This window comes from Lactuca sativa, chromosome 9, assembly GCF_002870075.4.
Source record: "Lactuca sativa cultivar Salinas chromosome 9, Lsat_Salinas_v11, whole genome shotgun sequence".
In the NCBI taxonomy this organism is placed as follows: Eukaryota; Viridiplantae; Streptophyta; class Magnoliopsida; order Asterales; family Asteraceae; genus Lactuca; species Lactuca sativa.
In genome coordinates, this window is record NC_056631.2 from 84,357,171 (window position 1) to 84,365,297 (window position 8,127).

The window sequence follows — 8,127 nt, forward strand, 5'->3', positions numbered from 1 at the left end:
GTATGAAGCGAGATATCGCTTGGTACGTTGAGAGGTGCTTGACCTGCAGAATGGTCAAGGCCGAGCACCAGGGGCCGCATGGTAAGTTGCAACCCCTGGAGATACCCATGTGGAAATGGGAACGGATTACGATGGATTTCGTCACAAAGTTGCCGAAGACGGCAAAGGGATTCGACGCTATATGGGTCATCGTGGATCGATTGACCAAGAGTGCCCATTTCCTAGCTATTCGGGAGAGTTCGTCGGCGGAGAAGTTGGCCGACCTATACGTCAGCGAGATTGTCTCTCGCCATGGGGTTCCAATTTCCATAGTTTCCGATCGGGATGTTCGATTTACTTCTCGTTTTTGGCAGAAGTTCCACGAGGAACTAGGTACGAGATTGCATTTCAGTACATCGTTCCATCCGCAGACTGATGGGCAGAGTGAGCGGACCATTCAGACCCTCGAAGATATGTTGAGGGCGTGCGTCATTGACTTCAGTGGGAGTTGGGATTCCCACCTACCGCTTGTGGAATTCGCCTACAACAACAAGTATCATTCCTGTATTGGTGCCCCACCTTTCGAGCTGTTGTATGGGCGGAAGTGTAGGACCCCACTCTGTTGGGGCGAGGTTGGGCATAGGGTAATGGGTCGGGCAGAGGTAGTTCTGCAAACTACCGAGATGATACAGCAGATTAGACAGCGGCTGCAGACCGCTAAGAGTCGACAGAAGAGTTATGTCGATCGACGCCGATCTGAGTTGGAATTTTAGGTGGGTGACATGGTTCTCCTAAAGGTCTCACCCTGGAAGGGTGTGATCCGTTTCAGGAAGAGGGGAAAATTGGGTCCCCGATTCATTGAGCCGTTCAGGATTGTTGCCAGGGTTGGCCAGGTGGCTTATAGGCTAGAGCTTCCGGAGGAACTTAGCCGAATCCACAACACATTCCCTGTTTCGCAATTGAGAAAGTGTGTCATGGACCAGGAGGCAGTGGTATCGTTGGATGACATTCAGGTCGATGAGCGCCTGAACTATGTGGAGAGGCCTGTAGCTATCTTGGAAAAGAAGAAGAAGATTCTGCGGAATAAGGAAATACCTTTAGTAAAGGTTCAGTGGGAGCATCAGAGGGGATCCGAGTGGACGTGGGAGCCGGAGGCAGAAATGCGCGAGCATTACCCGTCATTGTTTTCTTCAGCGGACTTCGACGATGAAGTCTAGTTCAAGTGGGGGAGAATTGTAACGCCCTGATCCTCAGGTATTTCTTTGTTAAGAATTTCTGGATAAAGCTCTACTCGACGAGTTGGTCGACCTACTCGTCGAGTAGCAGCGGGGTGAGAATGCGTGTTTAGTGACCTACTCGGCGAGTCCACTATTGGGACTCGACGAGTAGGAGCTAGCAGATGAAACCCTAAATCCCGGGGTTTGCACCCCTATTTAAAGGAGCTTCAGCCTCCTTTGGGCTTCCTTGCAGTCTTTGAAAGTCCTTATAAACCCTAATTCGTGTGTGTACCTTGGTGTGGGTTTGAAGCTTGGAAGAGAGGATTTTGGAGGAAGGGAGCTAAGAGTGCAAAGGAATTGAAGAAAAGAAGGAGGGGGAAACGGGTTTTACCTCAGCTAGCATCTTTTGAAGGTATCAAAGTGCCATTCTTACTTCCTTTTTCCTTCCTCTTGTTGAGTTCTAGGGCTTTTTATGGATTTTCATGTTGGAATGTTGAGCTATAGGCTAGATCTGAAGTTGTAACTTTAGATCTGGACCCTCCTTGGATGCTAGAGTCATAAAGTTGTTGTATTGGTTGTGGTTGAAGTCCCTCTTGGACTAGAAGCTCCATTAAGACTTAAAATAGACATTTGGAGCCCTTATAGCCATGCATATACGTAAAGTTCGCAACTTTACATGGTAAGTATGCCCTAGAAGCTTGGACCTGTGATTTGGAGCCGCTGCATGGCTCAAAACAAGTCTGTATGGAAAGAGGACTGGATGGACTCGGCGAGTCGCAAGGGTGACTCGGCGAGTCACATGAAGATGGTCATTAAGCTCGGCGAGTTGGATGAACAACTCGGCGAGTCCGATGAAGATCACCATAAAACTCGACGAGTTGAAGAACAACTCGGTGAGTTGAATGGCTTTTCCCTTGGAAAGACTTGCGTGTGTACCCGTCGAGTTGCAAGGGGGAAACTCGACGGGTGGCCCTTAAGGATTGATCGGGATTCGAAGGAACTCGACGAGTCACTCCGATGACTTGGCGAGTTGGAATGTGCTCCATGGACTCGACGAGTAGAGGTCAACATGGACTGTTGACCTTGACTGAGGACTCTGACCTTGATCGGGAATTACTAAGAGATTATGGGGGGGGGGTCTCATAAGGGTAAGAACTTATGAGTATATTGTGCTATGGTTATAGGTGGTGGAGTCGGTGTCAAGTGATCCGATAGTTGGAGTTTGCTTTCCAATCGACCTTTGTGAGGTGAGTTATCCTAACTATATCGATAGGGTCTACGGCACCAAGGCCGGCCCTTTATGATTTACATCCTGGGTTAGGATGGTTGCTTTGTTATTGCCATGTTAGATTTCATCCTGGTATAGGATGGGTGTTATGTTATTGCTTTGCTAGAATTTATCCTGTTTAGGATGGTTGTTATACTAGAGATCGGTAGTTATGGTATGCTGCATAAGATTCTGATCTATAGGGTCGGAATCAGGATAGATAGTATGTTATGCTTTTATGATCCGTGAGGATTGGTATGTTAGTGACCTGTTAGGTCGATACTCTAGCTATGAGTGAAACTCTATGATTGATGATCAATGAGATAGATATGTTCGCTATGTGTACATGCCAGTATATGATAGTATGTGTACATGGTTAGTAGCTTGTTGGTTGGGTTGAGGCGGTTCTGCTTTGTGCTGAAGGCCAACACACCCTCTGAGCGGTCCGGGGAGACTGTAGGCCCACGCGGCGGACCAGTCATGCCGAAGGCTCGGGATAGATTCATATAGACTGTAGGCCCAGTAGGGCGGACCAGTCTGGCCGATGGCCCAGTATGTATGTTGTTTGATTGATCGTTATGGCTATGGTTCTGCCAGTGTGGTATTGGTATTTTGGGGGTAGCTCACTAAGCCCTCGGGCTTACAGTTTTCAGTTTATTGTTTCAGGTACTTCAGGAGAGCAAGGGAAGGCGAATGCGTGACCGTACCGCTCCTCATCCTCATGATCTATTTTGGGACACTCTGATGATAAATGAATTGTAAATGTTTTGTAAAAACAATTAATATTTGACTCTTTTGTTAGTATTAAAAGTTTAAATTTGGCGTAAATTTTATGGGTGTTACATTATAAATAATATGTTGTAAAATAAAGAATGCCTAGCTAATTGTGATTGTACTAACAGAAAGCCACATTTAATGATTATTCGAAGACTAATGTACAATTTCACAACATATGCGAAATGGTCAAAATAAAAGATTTTATGCCATGCCAGTTCGTAGATGGCATCTGTGACATGTTCATTGATTTTTTTCAAAAAAAAAAAAAAAGAAAAAAAAAGTTGTCGTTTCTTAGATGACATTACATTTTCACATCTATCATCATCCTTATATTTTTAGAAACCCTTTAATATAATTGCTTAAATACTAAATATAAGTACAAAATATAAAAAATATAAATTAAGGGAAAAATTGCAATTTCTTAAATCTTCTCTAATAAATGAAGGTTTTTTTTGCCACTTGTCACTTTTACATTAATTTGGACACATGTCATTTTTTGGTATTTTTGAATAAATTTTTTTTCCATTTGTCATTTTGTCATTTTTTATCTTTTTTTAATTAACAATCAAATTTACACACCAATTGCTAATTGCCTTAATTAAAAATAGTCAACAAATTACAATATTAGTACTTATATATTGTATTTTAATATGTTTCCTTTTAAATTCAAATTTTAAATTTCAAATCTAAAATTTCAAATTTAAATAAATTTTTGTTTAAACATCTATATATATATTTTTTTGTTTTACCAAACCCGTATAACATACGGGTCTTACAACTAGTTTAGTAATAAACTAGAAGATGACCCATGCGAACTTCGCATGGGTGGTAGTTTTGTTTTTTTTTTTTTTTCTTTTTTTGTTTTTTTTTTTAAAACTACTTTTGCTTGGAAGTCATAGTCTTTTGCATTATAGTTTTGAATACCGTAATGTTGTTACTAAATATAAATAATAACAAAGTTAACACATAAAACAAGGATTTCACATTTTTATTCCTACAACAAGTCTTATCAACCCCATTCATCTTCCCATCCATGTAAAGTTTCCACAGAAAACGGATATCCCATATAGTTATCAATTTCGTTATCAATTTCTCCAACATCATGCATACCAATAAAAAACAAAATCCAGACCATTTATATACCGAATACACAAAATTTTAAGATTAAATATGTTTGAAAGAACTTGAATATATAAATCATCCACTTACCTGAAACTGTTGAAGTCATATAATAGGTACCCTCACAGATGAGTATTTTAGTGAAAATAATCTTCATTTATCTCACCACCCTCTGTGTCATTTCTTGCATTAAAGTTATAAGGAAGAATTGCAAAAGAGTTGTTATGCATATAAATGTTGGCTTTGTGTCATTTCTTGCATTAAAGTTATAAGGAAGAATTGCAAAAGAGTTGTTATGCATATAAATGTTGGCTTTGTCGAGCATTGAAGGTGATTGAAAGGTATAGCCTAAAGCAATTCATGAAATGAAAGCATGTAATGTAGCTAATGTACATGTGACTACAAATGTAGCTAATGGTGCTAATGTGATAAACAATTGACTCCTATTTGTATTTGGACCAACATTACTTATGGATAACATACTAGCTCCAGTATTAGCAAGAATTTTGTTTCTAACATTCATGTTATACAAAATTTTTACAATCAAAGGAACCAGGATGATCTTACACGTTCTGAATCAAAGGTACCCATTATGTATTTTAGAACTAACCCATTGAACAGTATCCCGAGTCAGGTATTGTTGAAAGGGGGTTTCTTTTATACATATGGTAAGCTTGATGGCCCAGCGTTAAAATCATTATGAAACATAAATATATGGAAAATTGAGTAAACTAACTTTTATAAACAAGGTTTTCAAAGAATATAACCATATTGTTTTTTTAGTTTTTAAAAATTAACCGCTTTCTTCGGAATGCCTAATTCTGAAGTACTGTTTATCAGTTTTTAGTTATTATTATTATTAAAAATTAACCGCTTTCTTCGGAATTCCTCATTCCGAAGAGGATGGTTATTTAAAAAAAAGCAGTTATTTTTTTCAAATACTTCAAAAAAATGGTTAGATAACTTTTAATCATGGTTCTAAATAACGTAAAATATGACTTGACGGTAATGTCATGACTCAAGCTTTTTTGAACCATGACGAACCATGCCGTCTGTAAAGCGTGACTTAAGGCGGTAATTTTGTGTGTGTGTGTGTGTGTGTATATATATATATATATATATATATATATATATATATATATATATATATATATATAGAGAGAGAGAGAGAGAGAGAGAGAGAGCTAGGTTCAAATGTTTTTGACAATTATTGTGTGACTGAATGTACCAATAGGAATTGAGGAATAATTAAATAATTAAAAAAATTGAATAAGGGTAATTATGTAACTTTAGAATGATAATTAAAATAAAATCCCTTAATTAATGGGAATTACCATAAAAATCTCTTTGACCAACTACTTAACCCTAGCCCTAAATCTAACTCATCATCGTTTCTAATCCACGGCTTCTACTTCTTCTTCTACAATCAATCATCAAGATTCTAAAGGTTCAAATCCCCCTCTTCTACAAAATTATTTGATTTGTTGATGCAATCACGATGAACGTTGGCGGCAAAAGGTTTTCGATCGATTTTTAATTACATGGCTACAATATCTTGTTTAACTGATAACTGCTGTACCACATACATAAATACAACACCATTGATGAACCTGTTACAATTCCATGTTCACAGCCGCCAAAGAAGACTCAGCCAATGCAATCAAACTGTAATATTTCCTTTGAGTTTTTCTACTATTTTAAAATTATTTGATTCTTTGTAGGCTCGTAGGTTTTCATACATATGATACATGCTCATTGCTAGTTTTCTAAAATTATAATACTCCATTGAGTTCTTCTAGTTATTTATTTATTTAATTATTTATATTCATTCATAATAAAATTAGATAACATATAAATACCATAGAATGTCAAAGATAATGAAAATCTTAAATATTGTTAATAGTTGTAATTTACTTATTGTTGTCGTACATGAAATTTGTTAATTGTTGTTTTACCTCTTTGTTTATAGAGTTTAATTTTATTCTTCAAATTGATATTTAATCTATTGTGGCAATTTATGAACTATCCTAACTGATAGTTAATAATTAGGAAATTAAGATTTATAAAAATATAGGGTTGGTGTTATTTGACAATTCCTTAATCTGAAGTCATTCTTTTCATCTGATTTTGCCCGCCAAATGTTTTGTTAAAATGCTTGTATCAGATATTTCAGCTAATTTTTTTTTGTAATCTTTGAACTATACTGGCTTTAGTTGTTTTGTTTTTATAAACCATTTGAATTGAGTAAAATTATATAAAAAAACTAAAAACTTCTAAGTTTTGTAGATAATAAGAAGAAAACAAAAACTAAAAGTTGGTGTGTATTTTTTGTGGTGATGTAAGCAGGAACATGTGTTTCTTTCAAATATTCATGATTCAGATATTCTGTTGGAATTTAATGTATGTTAGGATGATGCAGGAATGATGAGGTAACTTATGAAAAAAAAGATATGTGATACTTCGTTCTCAAAGAATGAAGAAAAACAACAATATTCTTTCAGAATTTCAGGATTCAACATCCATAAACAGCAATATTCTTTCAGAATTCAAGAATTCAAGAAGAAAAACAACAATATTCTTTCAGAATTTCAAGATTCAATATCCAAAAACAGCAATATTCTTTCAGAATTCAAGAATTCAAGAAGAAAACGTGGCACACGATAGTATTCTAGCGGAATGTTGTTATTTTTTTTTTTAAGAATGTTATTCATTTTTGCTTATATTCTTTTAGAATTTTTATAACTATATTAAAATGTATAAGACTTTTAGTCTTTAAGAATATGTATGAATTTGTATTTAAGTTCAGATGTATAAGAATATATTAGAATGTTTGTTATTTGAACATCTTATTCATGAATTTTGTTTTTTTTCAGTAATATTCTGTTAGAATAAAATTTTGAAAGAGTATCATTTTAACAAAAAATATTCTGATAGAGTAAACTCGGTAAAAATTGAAATTGAATTAATTAAAAAATTCAGATTTTTTTTTTTTAAATTAGGAGAATTAATCATCCCTAAAAATCCGAAAATTTCCTTTTATAAATGTAGTTAATTGTCCAAAATACCCTTTTGATAAAAATCTTGTGATTATATGATACATGCTATCCTATTGTAATATCATAGACCCTCAGATCATGATTGTTGATTCTATTCATCCGATGGCCCAGATCTGTGCATTCTGGCACACAGTAGTTATTGGGAACAATATAACCTAACCCTATATATATATATATATATATATATATATATATATATATATATATATATATATATATATATATATATATATATATATATATATTCTACTGTTATTCATTTTTATATGTATATGTGACTTATGACGACATTTTGTCAAAGTTTGACGGCGAGTACAACGAAGCCATGACGAGTTTTTTAGAACATTGCTTTTTAATCGTCAAAGTTTGACGGCGAGTACAATGAAGCTTTATCGAGCTTTTTAAAACATTGCTTTCAATCGTTAAATATATTTTATTTATTTTTTTATTATTTATTTTAGTATTGCCGTTGTCATCGACGATCTATCAATTGTTTAAGTTGCTCAAGAAAACAAACTCTGACAACATGATGTTAATTTAAATCTTCCCACGTGCATATAAAACCTGACCTCAGTCTGAATCCTATTAGTATTTTCCAATATGCAAATGATCAAGAAGATAATTTTCTCTTCTCCATAAAATCGAATCAAATCAGCATCCAATTGACTGATAAAACTTTACAGTTGCCATTATAATACACGACTTATAGCTT